A 15,606-nucleotide genomic window follows, 5' to 3' on the forward strand; every position below is an offset into this window, starting at 1 on the left:
TTTGATGTAGGCACCAAAAAGTGGTCCATACATGAGATCTGCTTTAAGTTCAAAAAGTCTCTGACATTTCTCTTAATAGGTGTAGAGATTATTTGGGGTGATAGGGAAGAAATTAGCCTTGTGCCTTAAAGGGGAATTTCAAGTCACCCTGGATATCTGTGACAATGGTGAGAACTGATTGAAAATCTCATGAGGGACCCAAGCACTGATCCTCAGCCTGATAAAACCTGCCATAATTTGGAATATTGTGCCCAGCTCAGGCTGGAGACTGGCAGAAGCCCTGACACCGTGACAGAGCCATTGCAGCCACTGCATTCTGCAGGCAGGGGGTGGCCCTGCTGTACAGGGAACCCACTGCAAAGGCACACGTGCACTCCATGAAAATATTTCTAATGAAACCTCCTCCTGAATCAAATTATGCTTTGTTTTTCCTGGTTTAAAAGAACAGATAGTATAATGGGAAATGTCATGTTTTCAGAGAGTCATACAAATGTATCCTGTGAAGCCCAAGATTTCCAGAGAAATGTTACTGGCTCTTGCCAAAACTTTAAACTGAAGCTACCAGACTGCTGTTAAAAATTAAAAGAGAAGTGAAACCCCCCTCAATTTAAAAGGACATGAGTATTTTTCAATTTTGTCAGACATTTTCAAGGAGGGAGGAACAAGAAAGAACTGCTTCTGATTTCCCAGCAGGAAGCATTTAAGAATGTGTTTGCTGGGCATTGATGACACAAGCATTTCTGGCAGAGCCAAGCAAGCTATTTTTTAAGCAGCGGAGCTGGAGGAAGCCGGGTGGTCTCAGAGAATCCATGTATAGGACAGTGGTGCCACTGTGTTGGCAGTCCATGAAAGGGATGCCTCAATTAGGCTGATGAGCACACAAAATCATGGAATTTAGGCTGTGCATTCCTTGGATAAAGAAAACTGTGAAGGGCACTGTGCATGGTATTTCCAGTTTAAGTTTAGAGACTGGACTATACAGCAGTAATCATTAATGATAGTAAAAGTCCCAATTAATACTAATAGTACTAATAGGTAAAAACTAATAGTACTAATAGGTAAAAAATACGGTATATTCTTCCGTATATTTCCTATCAGAAAAAAATTTCACTTAAGTTTTATTTCCTTAACAGAGAGCAATTCATACTCTTAAGTGAAAACTTAACAGTGTAACCATTAACCTACAATAGAAAGTATTATGAAAATTAACCCAAATTTAAGTTCTCTAAATTCAGTTTATCTACTCTTCATGTCATGGCATATTTACTATAGCAAGCCTAAAATTCAGACCCATTTATTTCTGCCTGTCCTCCGATTTACAAACCCTGAATTAATGCAGCTCTTTTCACAGCCCACATATGAAAGAAAGGTGCAAATAGCTGAAGGAAATGATAAGAACTGGATCCCATGCCACGGATCCCATTCTGTGCCCAGAATGGCTTCCCCAGAGTAAGCTGTGTAGCAATGGTTTCTGACATTCACCATCACAGTCCAGCCCTTGGATCACTGCTGCTGTGGCCATGTAAAGCAGGTTTGCACTGACAGAGCAGGGCTTGTAACAAAAGGCCATCCCTCCCAAGGGGAGCCCATCAGTGATTTGAATATCAGGCCTCAAAAAAGGTGGATTTATTTAGAAAATTTTGCCAAGGGCTGCTAGCGGGCCAATCAGTTTCAGTGGGTGATGGTTAATAGCAACGAAACTGTGAAATCTCCAGAAACTACAAATCTGTGAAATGTGGGGAAAAGAGCTGCCAAAACAAAATTCCTGGTTATATAGAGCATTGGATCAAAGAGAAAGTATTTTGCAGAAACACAGCATCATCACAAACCTCATCACCCAGGCTTTGGGCATGCTGGGTCCCTCTGGTGTCCTCAGCCACACTGGCTGAGCCCAGCCAAGGCTGGACCAGCTTCCTGCCCCTTCCTCCAGCTTTCCTCTGGACATACCCTCCAAATTCTGATTTATTCCACGTTATGAGCAGCAGGGGTGCTCAATGGGCAGCTGTGAGCCTCTTCTGCTCTGGGTGATGCCTCCTCAGCAACTCCCAGCAGCAGGGCAGGGAGAGGAAAATCCAGATGTCAATTCCAAAGCCTGCCCAGAAATTTGCAGTACCTGCAGTAGCTGCTCTCAAAGGTTTAGAGCTCAGCTCTTCATTCCAAAAGCCTGCAGCAGACTCTACTTGGAGCTCTTGGACAGCACAGGGACACAGAAAGCACGGAGCAGCTTCAAGCTTTGTGCATTTCTGTCCTTTGGGTCCTGGGCTCATAAAATCATAGAACAGTGTGGGAAGGGATCTTAAAGATCATCTAGTTCCAGCATCCCTGCCATGAGTTTTTGCCTAAAGATTTTTCCACCTCCCAGGCAATTAAGAGAAGGTGCAAAACACAGAGAAATGGCATTTCAGCACAGGTACACAGAAAGCATGGAGCAGCTTCTAGCTTTGTGCATCTGTGTCCTTTGGGTCCGGGGCTCATAGAATCATGGAACAGTTTGGGAAGGGATCCTAAAGATCATCTAGTTCCAACACCTTTGTCATAAGTTTTCTCCCAAATATTTTTCCACCTCCCAGGCAATTAAGAGAAGGTGCAAAATACCAGAGAAATGGCATTTCCCAGTGATTCTTACAAACAGAGTATATAACCAGCTACTTTAAAGACAGGCTTTGAAATGCCACTGGCTTGCTTTGTTCCAAGCCCAGTCCCAGGGAGAATGTCAGGTCACATAACTCATTTGTTATCTTTGTACAGAGGAGCTCCACTAAGTGCCAGCCATCACAAAAATACTAACATTCCTTTTAGTGGAAAACAAATAAAGAAAGAAAAATGAACAACTGGCTTAAAAGGAAGCCAATTAGCACTTCAAGGATTGCCACGTGGTCTGCAAACAGGGATGGTGATACCCTGGGGAGCTGTGCTCCCCCTCAGCCACAGCCTGAGTTATGGAATTGGAGGGAGAACCATTACAGAGATAACAGTCCCCCATGACTCAAACCTACACTGTGCATTTCATTTACACACACTCTTCGCATTTTATTTCCCTCAGTGGCTTAAAAAATGCCAAGAATCAGAAAGGCATGTGAAGAGCATTTTAATCTGGCCTTAGATAAGGCACTTTGCTCCTCTGGGCAGCGAGCACACAGCAGCAACAACTTCATGTACAACATGAAGGGAAGTGTCAGGGAGAAAACTGCAGTAATTGAGGTCACATCCTCTGTGACTGCAAGGAAACCCCTCACACATCTTCCCCCATCATCCATGGACATTTCCATCTATATACAGCTAACCATTTTAATGATGTATAAATATTTATCTCCTGAGCAGATAAACTAGTAGGCATTTAATTCCAGTGATGCACACACCTGATGGCTGGATGCTCTCATCTACCTGTAAATGCAAACCACCAGCCACTGAATTAAATTGGGTGGCAAAATGATGTGACAGTTATCTCTGAGGTGTTTGGAGTCCCACACAAAATCTGTGCATCATGTGGTTAAGCAGCCAGCTCTCCTGTTTTATAGGGAGGGAGGGAGGGAAGAAGGGAAAAAAGTTGTGCTTTGTGTGGTTTTTTTTTAAAATCTCATTTGCAGCTCTACAGTTACAGCTTACAGATTAATAATAAAAGAGTGTATGTGACAATGCAGAAACAAACGATGTTCAATGTCAACACAAAGCAAGATGCAAATAAATTTTTCTGTTAATTAACCAGGCTTTCATTTCAACTGCTCTGATCTTGTAAATAAAGCTTATAAGCTAGTTTCAAGCAATTGTGGGAATTATGCAGACAAAAAAAAAAAGAATCCCAAACCATAAATCAAAATACCTTAACTCAACGGTTTCCTAGTACTGGTTAGCTAATTCTATCTACTATTTTTTATTTAGGGGATCTAAACAGATTAAAACAGGTTATAAACAATTATATTAATTATTTAGCTAATTATATTTGCCATTTTTTATTCAGGGCAAACAGATTAAAACAGATTAAAAACAACTGTACTGGCCCAAGTGTAAGAGCTCTCAGGATAGTACCAGACATCAGCTGGTGTCAAAAATCAAGGGGCATTCCTGAATGTCTAAAAGACAAGAAGAACTTAGGCAGAAGGATGTATGGATATGAGGACAGACAGAAGGAAGAGAGAGAAGAAAGCGCAAACAACTAAATAACACTGAATAACATTCTCCTGCACCTATCACTTGCCTCTAAGGATTTGCTTTCCAAGCACTTTAGTGAAAATGCTCAAGTCCTTAACTTATCTTCTGGGGGCAAATAAGGGGGCCTGAAAAGCCTTGGGTTAATTAAGCATTGCTGAGATGTGCTTGATGAGATGGGGAAATACAAAGCTTTTGAAAGGGTGAAAAATCTCCAACCATCTGGCAGCAGCATTGAGAAGAAAGGGGAAAGACAAGGGGCAGTCTGCAGCAGGGAGGGACAGGACTCCTTAATTATTGAGCCACCAAGACCACACCACCCTAAATGCCTGTGAAAGCTCACAAAATCAACTCACAAGGCTCAGCAAAAACAACATCTCTCAGTAAGAACAGCATCTTCAGGAAAGCAAATGAGTGGCTTTCCCCAAGGTACATCTGCTAATTAGAAATGATGGGTAATAGATGCAGGTGGTGAGGCCCCCAGATGAGAGCAAGACTATTCCTGGTGACCTCTCTGCCTGTTTCTCCTGACTGCTGCTCTCCAAGGCTGCACAGATGGTGTTCTCTTTAAATTAATACCACCCTGCCAGCCAGAAGGAAGCTTCTGTTGTACTTGGCAGTACAGGTGAACAGCCTGCATTTAATTTCAAAGCAAATGCCACAGGTGTTCCAGCAATATGGCAAGCAGCTGATGTGCTCCAGCATCTTCAGGCCTGGGTAAGGCTCAGCTGTGTTTTCTTACCTCTAAGACTAGCTAGAGAAAAATCACAACATCCAAAGGGCAAACTTCACACACACTGGAGCAAAATCTGAACTATCTTTGCTCTGAATGCCTTTTGTCAGTTGTGAGGTGTGACAGTGCCAATGCCATCCTGCCTTCTCCTCTTGGAGGAGATGGGTATGTATCCAGCTGATTACAGGTGCAGGTTAGCAAGGAGCAAACTGGCTTCAACACCCCAAGCTGTGAGCAAAGCTTTGCCAGAAAGCATTGCTGTGCTCATTCTCACTTTTGGAATGTGAATGTGTGCAGCTGATTTCCTTCCCTCCTACGTGCAGATCCTTCTCCAGTTTTTTCAGCTGTGTGCTGGAGATCTAGCTGGATTCACAAGCTGGGCAAGAGCAAGCTATATCTGTCCTTGAATGGAAGATGTCATTACAAGAGGGAAATGGATCTGGCAATCTCACACATTTCATGGCACTGCTGCTTCCATGATCAGATATCAGCCTCAGGTCATGGCTGCCCCTGGTGGTTAAATATCCCATGGCAGCTGTGATAAGAACAAATGGCATTAACCATATTTTACAGCCAAATCTTGACATGAATATCTCTCCCCCAGGTTCCCCTTGAAAATTCTTTTCACTTTGGAAAGATTTCCTGTGTCTTAAACATCACACCTTTGACTTAGTACTGTTAAACATTGGCTGTGCTTCATGCAAGAGGGAATAGTTTCATGAGCAGATTCTGTGATCTCTATATGCATCCATTTCTAAGATAACTTGGGTTCCTTTAGATAGGTACAAGATATATTTCTTATGATCTGCTTTTTCATGCTCACACACTTCAAGAGCCAGCTGGATCTGCAAGCAGAACTGCATGCAGGAAATCTATTTTATGCAATGATGGAAGCAGGCAATACTAGGAATACTGTTTCAAGACTTTTTTCTTTAACTTTCTTTTCTCTTTAAAGCAAACTTGCCCATATTGCACTGCCAGAAGATTCAAATCCAAGCTACAAAAGCATCCAAATGTTTGGACCTTTACCTGAAAACCAGCTGTGCTCCAGGTGCAGGAGCCTGCAGTACCTGTAACTCAGTAACTGTGTGGTTTCTGAGACATGTCAGTAACCTCCCAGTAATCTCAGTCATCTGCAATTCAAGACTCAGGTTTCCATGTGCAAGCAGATTTATGATGATACAGGCATTAAAAACATTGACAAGGGTCTTTTTAGACCACCACAGCTGTACCTACCACACACTAGACAGTCACTGCCTTGGAAGAGAGAGAGGTAAATAAAACCCACAGAGGATGCCAGCTTTACCAGACCAAGATGAGTGTGGAAGCTGTTAGCTATGATCATGTGAGGGTAATTGTAGAATATCTGCTGTCCCAAGGAGCAAGTCCCAAAAAATGAGAGCACAGCTCTGGTCTCTTTGGTGATCCAGCTGTTTAGATCAATGTGAGCACCAGACAGGAGTTCCTGATATCTAAAGGAAGAATTGGGTGTGTGGGTAAGGACCACAGCAGAACACCATGGATCTGAGGTGAGATCACAAGAAGAAGGGCCAAGGGCTGAACTGAGGTGTTTTGGCAGCAGCCATGTAAAACTTGGAGCAACGAGGATCTGAACCCCAGTGAGGGAGAGGGAGCATGCCAGTGCTTACTCTGGCCTCACACCCTCTTGATCAGAGCATGCTGGAAATAAACCTGAATTAATGCTGGAAGGGTTCCACCCCTGATCCTTGTGTCTTAGAGATTCCTGCAAGACAACCAGGTGGGAAGTCCCTCTCATTGCTGGGACAGCACCAATGAGAATGTGTCACCTGTAGAGACCTTTCAATGCTCAGAAAAGAGCAAAACAAAAAGGAGTGAAGCTGCTGCACACTCATAACAGCAAGTCCTCCTCAGCTTTCTGACCTCTCCAGACCAGCTGGGCTGGTGGAGGCACCATACCAAGGTACCAGCACCCCACAAAGGGGATGATGCTCAGACCCAGCTGTGCTCCCTGCTCAGTCTGTCAGCTTCCTACTCATCTTCCTCCTAGCTAGGATAGCTGGAGCAATCAGGCAAGTTAATTTCCTTGACTTAAGTTCCTGGAGTCAGGCATTGATTTTTCAGCATATTGACATCTTATTTTGAAGCACCTGAGGTATCTCCATTTGTTCTCATTTGACACCTTTGTGCTACATTTCAGGCTGTCAGACAGTGAAAACATGTCCAGCAGCTGTGCTTTACCTGATGAAACACTGTGTAGCTGTAACTGTGGTAGCATTTGGCCACAAATTGGGAATCTCAATGTTTTCCAAGCCCTGATAGAGTGAATTTGCCATCCTGACCTCCTGACTGTACACCATTGTTAGCTGTAACCAGGGGGCAATGAAGAGACTACTGACTTTTCCTGCTCAAAATCCAGAACAGAGTTTAACCAATTTTTCTGTCCAGGTAAGAATGGTATAGCCTGTAAGTGACTGCATATTTCCTCCACAGAGAAAATGCTGAATGTGTAGACATGCTGTCTTTCAAGGGTTGTAAAGTAATGCAAGTATTGAGAGGTTTTAGGATGAGTAAATAGAATAACAGAGGTTTTGGCCTCTGTGGTAGGTATGATCACTGGCACAGTGACTAGAGCAAACAAGCAGTAAAGTCACATCCACATCAACAAAGGGGAATAATGAGTCAAAGGGCTTATATACACTAAAATTTCAGTTTTAAGACCCTGCAACAGTGAAGCAGTAATGAAGGTCATCTTTTGGTTGAAATTTGCTGGCTGTAGAAAGCAACAGATTTTAGAGCTCAGGAGAGAAGTCACAAGTCTGAACATGGGAGGCAAATCACTGGCAACTGTTTCAGCAAGGTATGGTGTTAATCAAGTAAATACATTATAAGCATTGAAGCATGTGCACAGGTAAGTAAGAAAACCCCACCATTCCAATACTCTTCATGTTTTTCTTGGATCTCTAAAACAAAACTAAAGTGTTTCTGCAGTTGCCCATAGACTGTCTGCAGCTGCAAGTCACAGTCCATAATTCAGAGCACTGGTTTAATTGCAGCTAGGAGCACAAGCACAGCACACAGGAGTGCTCCGGGAAAGGCTCCTCAGAGATCATGCAAGACGCCAAAAAGGAGATTTTTTGTGAAAAAACGGAACGTTCAAAAGAGCTGCACTTCTGCACCAACGTGTTGGGATGACCCTGCTGCCTGATTCAGATGCAGCCCCAGAGATTAGGAGGGAAGAGCTTTCCCCCTGGCAGATCTTTCAGAGTGGCTACAGACAAGGTCAGGTTGGGCTGCTGGATTGATACTGAGGGCCAGGCATGCTGGTGATGCTGACCTTGCATGCTCATCTGGAGGCAAAATGTGATAAAAGCCAACCAAGCAGAGGAAAACTCCTTCCAGATGGCAAAACCTCAAAAGAATGCTCACCTGTCAACCACATTAGGAAAGGGTGAGGGGACAGAAAACCTGCTGCCAAAAAGTTATGGGTAAAGTGCAGAAAAAAGGAAGAGAAAATCCAGAGGAAAGCATTATGCTTCAAAGATCTGAGTGAGATTGAGTGGGATTTTTCCTGCTCTGGGTCAGCTGCAGTGAGAAAGGTTTAATCTCAGTTAAGGTCATGCACTAGCAAAGCAACCTCTGCTTCACAAGGCTGTACACACATTTCCCCTCACTGTGCAGCATTCCCTTCTTGTACAGCTCTGGCCTCCCTCTCCAGGCACAGGAGGCAGGGACACCCATGAAGCCATGGTGGACCTCACTAGCAGAGCCACAAGTGGGAATTCACAGAAAACAGAACAGAGCTGAATCAAAAAGTGTGTCTCTTGATCCACGTGACAGTATGGGGTGAGTAAACGCCACCCTTCTCATATGAGAACAAGATTTACTCTCACCACAGCACTAGGCAAAACTACAGAAATAATCAGGGAAGTGAAAATGTTCTTCCACTCCTCAAAGAACAAGCCACAGTATCTTTCAATCCTAGGGCATATGGTGTTTCCTTTTAATTCCTTCCTGTTCTACACTTGAGAAAAAAAAGACAGTTCCCCAAATCATACCTTCTCCACTCCCACTGGTTGTGGTCTCCACACAGTTATGACTGGAAATCCACTCTACTTTATGAAAATCCTTGGTGAAATGCAGTTTGTCTCCCTGCTGCCCTAAGTGTGTGGCCATCTGAATTTTTGAAACAGCTACAACATAGTGCCACAACCTGGGCAAGGCACATCCATCCAAAACCTAAGCAAGTGGGAGCACAGAACTTCCAGTTCCAAAGCCTGCTCAGCTGGATGAGTGTATTCCATCATAAAAAAAACCTTATTAAAAGAGGTAAGAATCTAAAATTTATCAGTGCTTAACAAAACAAAGACTCCTTTTGTAGAAGATGGCACAAAGACTTAACATTTCTCTATGAGAGATCAAATTGTTTCCTGGTGAAACTGCCTGCACTCCTTTGGTCTGCTGGACTTATTCTTAATTAAGACTGAATTTCTTACTGTGGCACACAGGAGCAAAGCTCATAGCTCAAACAGATACCTCTGTAACTGCACATATATGTTAAAGTGGTGCCTTATCTCTAAGCTTATTTCCAGAAATACTGATGGCAATGATGCCATCTGTAACAGTGCAGCCCTACTTTTTCAATATGTTGCAGGACACTGTTTCTGAGATGTCAGACACTCTCCCATATTCCTTTCCCTCATTCCTTGGGTGCTATTTGAGATAGTTTGAGATTGTTTGAAAGAGATACATGTTTCCATAAAGCACTGGTGTTTCTCTGGAGAGGTGAGCTAAAACCAAAGCCTGGTAGACTTAGACTCCGCAATTTGGAATACAGATTCTATTATCCCCCTAATTTTCATATGTGAAAAGGGCCTTATCAGTATCTTAAAGCTCTTCAAGACTTGTAGCTCACAAGTAAAAAATATACAATATCATGCAATACTATTATAAACATATGAGGACTAAGAATGACATCATAGCATCTGCTTTTCACTGGGATTTAATGATTTCATTTTTTTTGGCATTCGCAACATGGAAAATCAAAATTAAAATGGCACTTCAATAGATTTCATTAAAAATATCCAGTTTCTCCTCCAGCATCTTCAAGGGTTTAATTTCTCTTTCTTTTTATTTTCTGTATATGGAAAAGCACTCTAAAGCTTCTTTCACTTGATTTAATGCTGACTGTGATTCAATTCAGTGCTGTAACATCAGTTAATTAAACTAAACAAAGGCTGCATTGTCAACACTTTCGGCAGGAACAAAGAGATGAAATTTTTAAATGCAATAAAAATTGATAATTCATAATACTATTTCTATTCTGCTTACTGTAAATGAAATGAAGAAAACAATCAAATAGAGATAAGAAGCCTTAAACACTATCATTGTTACAGTATTCCCTATTGTTGTTTTCCTGTTTTCTTTCCTTTTGGCTTTTTTGTTTTACCCTGGTAACACAAAGTGACTGTGACAGCAAGCAAAACATTTAAGCTGAAAAATTACTTATGTTTTCTACTTTCTTATTAGAAAAGCACACAGAAAAAAAATTATTTTTCCTTGCAAGGGATGAAAAATAATTAAAACTTCAAATTAATCCTGCACCACCTATTTTTTTATGCACATGCAGGTTGGAACCTGGTATATGGAGACTAATGAAAAGAAACAGATTCCTTCTGTGGCAGGAAAATAAATACAACTTTTTCCCCCTCAAGAGACTGAAATCAATATCTAGAGCAGACTACTGGCAGTGTAATAACCACCCTGACTGCCAATGCACAGTGCTGCACAGCATCCTCAGGGAAGCTCCCTCAGGAAAGCCCTGCAGGAGCTCTGCATCCCATCTGCTGCCCCATCAGTGAAGCCTCAGCTGATGTAAGAGCCTGGACAGCTCCCACTGCACAAAGCCCCCACACAAACAGTGGGGCCAAAGCCCCAAAGCTTCTCTTCTGCAGCCTGCAATGTGTAAGCAGAGCAAAGGGGAGGCAGGGCGGAAACCCAGGGCACTGGGAATATTTCTCTCTCTGCTCTGGGGTGCCCTGACCCCCGGGGGAGCACTGACTTTGACCTTCACTCATGGGGAAAGTTTCCTAAACTCCAGAACAGACCAGAATCCACAAAAGTGTGAAATAGATTATAGACAGCAGTGTAGTTGTATCACTTGGTGACAAATTTGGTTTTGGGATTTTGAGTATGTTGTGGATGGAAGCAAGATGGAGGGCACAGGGTTTCTTCTTCATGCTTCTTCTTTCTTCTTCATGGGTTTGGGTGGCATTTTGTAATTGGGCAGAAAAGTCCCCATTGCAGATTTTGGGATCAGTTATTGGGTTAAAAGTGAAAATAATCAGGGTACCAGTTCTTAACTGGATAGTTCAGTCTTAAAAGACCTTGTAACAAGAGATTGTTGCCATTTTGTGCCTTGCTGCTGAACCTATGGTTGTGAGACTGTTTTACTGATAAGAAATAAAAACCACCTGAGTCAGAACATGAACTACCATCTCAATCCAGACCCAGAAAAACCCACAACTGGTACCCCCACACAGGCAAGCCTCACCTGGCTACTTAAGGCATAGAAATGACTTGGATATCCTTTCTTGCCACAGCCATAATGCCTTCAGGAGGGCAGAGTGCTTGATACAGACCAAACAGCCCTTGGGCCACCACAAACAGCACAGGGGCTGGCAAACAATCTGGTCACAGAATCTCCTCAGCTGGCTGATGCTGCAGCTGAAAAGCTCACTGGAGTTTTGTGAAGTTCTCAAGAAAATAAAGGTATGTAAAGAGAGGCTGCAGAGGTGAGGTACCTTTTAGGATTTCCATTCCTAATCTCCCTGCACACCTCCCAGCAGTCCCACCTACTGCTTCCCAACAGCCCATATCTCTGCATAGCCTAGAGCTTTCAATTCCCATTTGCAGCTTTCTGGCTCCAGATCCTTTCCAGCATTTCTGCAGAAAAGCCCAATAGTGCACTTTTCTTTTGCTCTGCCAAACATCAGCATCTGTTAGAATAGGATTGTAAAGATATATTTCATATTTAGCATCTGCATATGCTGTAACAGCCCAAAAAATGGCATCTGATCTATTCAGTATGGGTTCTTATCAAACACCAAATGCACTGTATCTAGTTCAGGATATTTTTTCCTCTCCTCTTTGAGCAACTGAATAAAAGAAGTTGGAGCCTTTATACTAGAAGTACTCTAGAAGCTACAGCAACCCAAAGTATTTTTTTCTTTCCAAACCAAGTGAAATTACCTATTTAAAGATTCTAGTGAAGGCTTTTATTTTTCTTTCCCAAAAATGTCTCATCTTTCCCACTTGAAGAATTAAAGGACTTTGGTTAAGCAATAAAATTGCCACAAATAAGTAATAAAAATGTCAGATTTGTCCAAAAAAGATCTTTCTCAAGAATTCTTTCATTTCTCTATAGCCACAATGTCATTTTGAAATTTTTGACTGTTTGATAACAAAGTCATTATTCTGACATTATTTATGACTGTACCAATGCATATAAAAATCCTATAAATGCCTGAGACTGGAGCTGTAAAACATGAGAGCTCTTTTACCCAGGCTTTGGAATATTTAGTTCTCTCCAAGATCACACCATAAAATTATCACTCCTGCTAAAGCAAAATGGACAAGAGAGGAATGGACCAAGTGCTGCCCACAGAGTTACAGGTTACAGCTATTCATGTTACAAAGACTGCTGAGCAAAACTGGGCTTAGCTAGAACAGAACTTGGCAGGCTTCAAACCTGAAATTAGGCAGACTTCAAATTCAGAGTGAACAAGCACTGAGCAGAAGACTGACAAAGGAAATCACATGTGCTGAAAAGGATGGAAACCTCCCCCAGCCTGCCCTGACCTCATGGTGAAGCCACTCTGTTGCTCACATGGAGAAACATCACATGTCAAGCTCAAACAATATTCCAAATTGGCACAAGGTGACAAAATATTTCGGCCCAAATAGAGAAGAGAGAAAACAGAGAAATGACAGCAATAATTGTTCATTTTCTAGTGCTCTGACAGAAATCCTACCCCTTCAAAGAGTTAAATGACTTCTAAGGGTGATTAGTGAGGGAAATCATCATCTTGGATGTCTCAATGAAGGGAGACAGAATGAGAGGGGAAATAAGATGACAGAGCTGAGAGTGGGCTCAGAGGAGAAATTGGCTGCACATTCACACAAATATGGGATTTACTTCCATGTGCTGCAAATTGTGTTGTGGAATAAATGTGCTGATTAAACCTACAAATAAGTGCTGAGTGCACGGTCATTACAACACAGCAGGACCACTTCCAAGTGTACAGATAAAGGCACTGCCAAAAGGTCTGTCAAAACTGTGTATGTTTACCTAGTCAGCAAATAGGTCAGTGATCACCACTTGCTCTGGTTTTTAATAAAGGGATTTGAGAATATTCCCCAATCTTATAAGAAACCTAGATTTTCTTTTTTTTTTTTTTTTGTGAACCAGAATGAGTGAATAATAGTAGTTGGGAAAAAAATGAAAAAGGCATCTTAGCTTGCCTTTTTTCTTCAGCTGCTCCCTCTTAATATATAACTTCAAGTTGCAGTAGGAAAAAAGGGAATAAATTGGCACATGTGATATTTTATTACTGATTTTGGAAAAAGCAACAGCAGATTTTTATGAAGCACACAGTGCCTCACATTGTTATATTCTTCAGGGTAATCTGGCTGGGTTCTTACTGCTGGCAATGGGAGTTAGGAGTGTGACTGCCAAGATTTTGATTCTTCATTCCTCTGGGGCTCCCAGCATCCCAGAACCTTGAAAGCACCAGGATCTGGGACTCCTTGGGAATTCACACTACAGCATGACCCTAGAGATGTGAAGTGAAATGAGCTACACAGAAGGGACCCTGCAAGCTTTAAAAAACCCCAAAACACAGAGATGAGCTGGCAATAAAATCTGCACAATTAAATCAGAAGATAACCTGTGGTTTGTCAGAGGTTCATGTAAACTGAGCCATCTCTAAACCATCAAGAAACAGACATTTTTTCCATGGAAAACCACATCACTGAAAAACTTCCTAGCATGCTTCAAAGCTGCAATCAGTAACTGAGCAGAAATCCAGCTTTAGGTTGGAAAAGGGACTTTGTTGGTACTTTAGTGCCTTACACAGCTCCAGTTCTGAGGACTGAGGGGATTGCAGATAACTCCCAAGAATCTAACGCTCCCAGTGAGACAGAGAGGAGAGAGAGGCAGCTACATGCTACCCTTTGCTCTGGGATGAGCTTGAAAACAAGCACAAGAAAATCTCATGTAGAACAAGAAAAAGCAGGTAGTGTGGAATTTAGTAGTTGCTACATTTGGCTACGCATATAGATCCAGAATTGGTCAGACCAACTAGAGATCCATGAATTTCTGTTTAACAGGACTAGCAGTCCCACATTAGCCTTTCCCCCAAGTTCTTAAAACAAAAATGCAGTATTTCATCCTATATCAAATGTATTGTGTGTGCTGCTGGAAAACTTTCTGCTGAATTACTTTAGGAGGTAGCATTTGGGTTACATAAAATGATATCACATATTAAATCTCTTTTTAATGCCTGGTAATCTCCTTCCTTTAAGAGAAATCTCTCATTGGGAAATATATACTATTTTATCAGTCTGAACTTCAGCTGATTTTATTTTTCTTACCTCTTTTTGTCCAGACCCACTTCACTTTATGCCAAACTTTCCAAACCCATGTGGTAGAATTTGTGCCTGTCAGAACAAGAAGCAACTAGCAAGATGAGCTATGAGGGTGCTTAGACCCATGAGAATGAAAACAAGATAAGGGAAAGGCTTCTTTTCCTTCTCTGCTCCTGCTCTGCAAGGGCACCCATTTATTTTTCCTGTGCCAAAGTCAGTACCTTTGGAAGGAGCCGAACAGAATATTTATGCTGTTATCCTGCACCCAGACTCAGCACATCTCCTCTTATAATGAACTTACCAAAAGATCACTTAAATTGATGACTCTACTTCTATGACTTCAACAAGCTTTGGATCAGATGAATCCTGCACCGTATCAATACCTGAGACCCCAGGCAGGAACAAGTTCCAAAATATTTAGCAAGAACTTTTTACTTAGTGTTTGAAACTTTTAAATCAAGGGCTGGAACAGAAAAGGTGCCAAGAACAATCCTTTTCTGACATTACCTGCTTTTCCTTAACATTGCATATTTTAATAGTAAGTAGCACAGATGTTGAAATACAATCTCTCTTCTGAGACCTAAATGACAGTCCCTGGCTGTTGGGGACACTAAAGAAGTAAAGAGGAGAAAATATGCAAATAATGAAGGTACATTTTTTCCAATTTAGTTCTCATGATGCATAAAATGCTATGTAAATAATTTCTATTTGGAAGGGATTAACATAACAGCATTGGTATTTGCAATCAGAGTGAGCTGTACTGTATAACCTGGGTTTGCAGCTGAAGTAGTGTGGTAGCATTTACCTGAATTTAAGCACAAAAATTCTATCAATTTTACCTTCACCATCATTAACACAGCACAAAACCAATACCATTAACACAAATGATAACAAGGAGATGTAATTAGTCTCAGCTTGGTTAGGCAATTAAAACAAAAAAAAAAAAAGGGAAATATTGTTTAGCTGTATATGAACAAAGAGGTTCTATTAACCTGGCTTTGCAGTGAAGAAAATCGTCAATATTGCTAACACAGGTTTGCAATTAAGTTGGTGTCAATGTGGCTGAGAAAAGGACTTCATAATTAGGACAACATAGTTAG

General features: G+C 41.7%; 1 protein-coding gene across 7 annotated transcripts in view; it reads right to left on the reverse strand.

Moving 5' to 3' along the window:
• The window catches only part of MACROD2 (mono-ADP ribosylhydrolase 2), an 849,382-nt gene that overhangs the window by 16,928 nt on the left and 816,848 nt on the right, over positions 1-15,606 (reverse strand). The window lies entirely within an intron of this gene.

The sequence above is a fragment of the Zonotrichia albicollis genome, chromosome 3, assembly GCF_047830755.1.
Source record: "Zonotrichia albicollis isolate bZonAlb1 chromosome 3, bZonAlb1.hap1, whole genome shotgun sequence".
Lineage (NCBI taxonomy): Eukaryota > Metazoa > Chordata > Aves > Passeriformes > Passerellidae > Zonotrichia > Zonotrichia albicollis.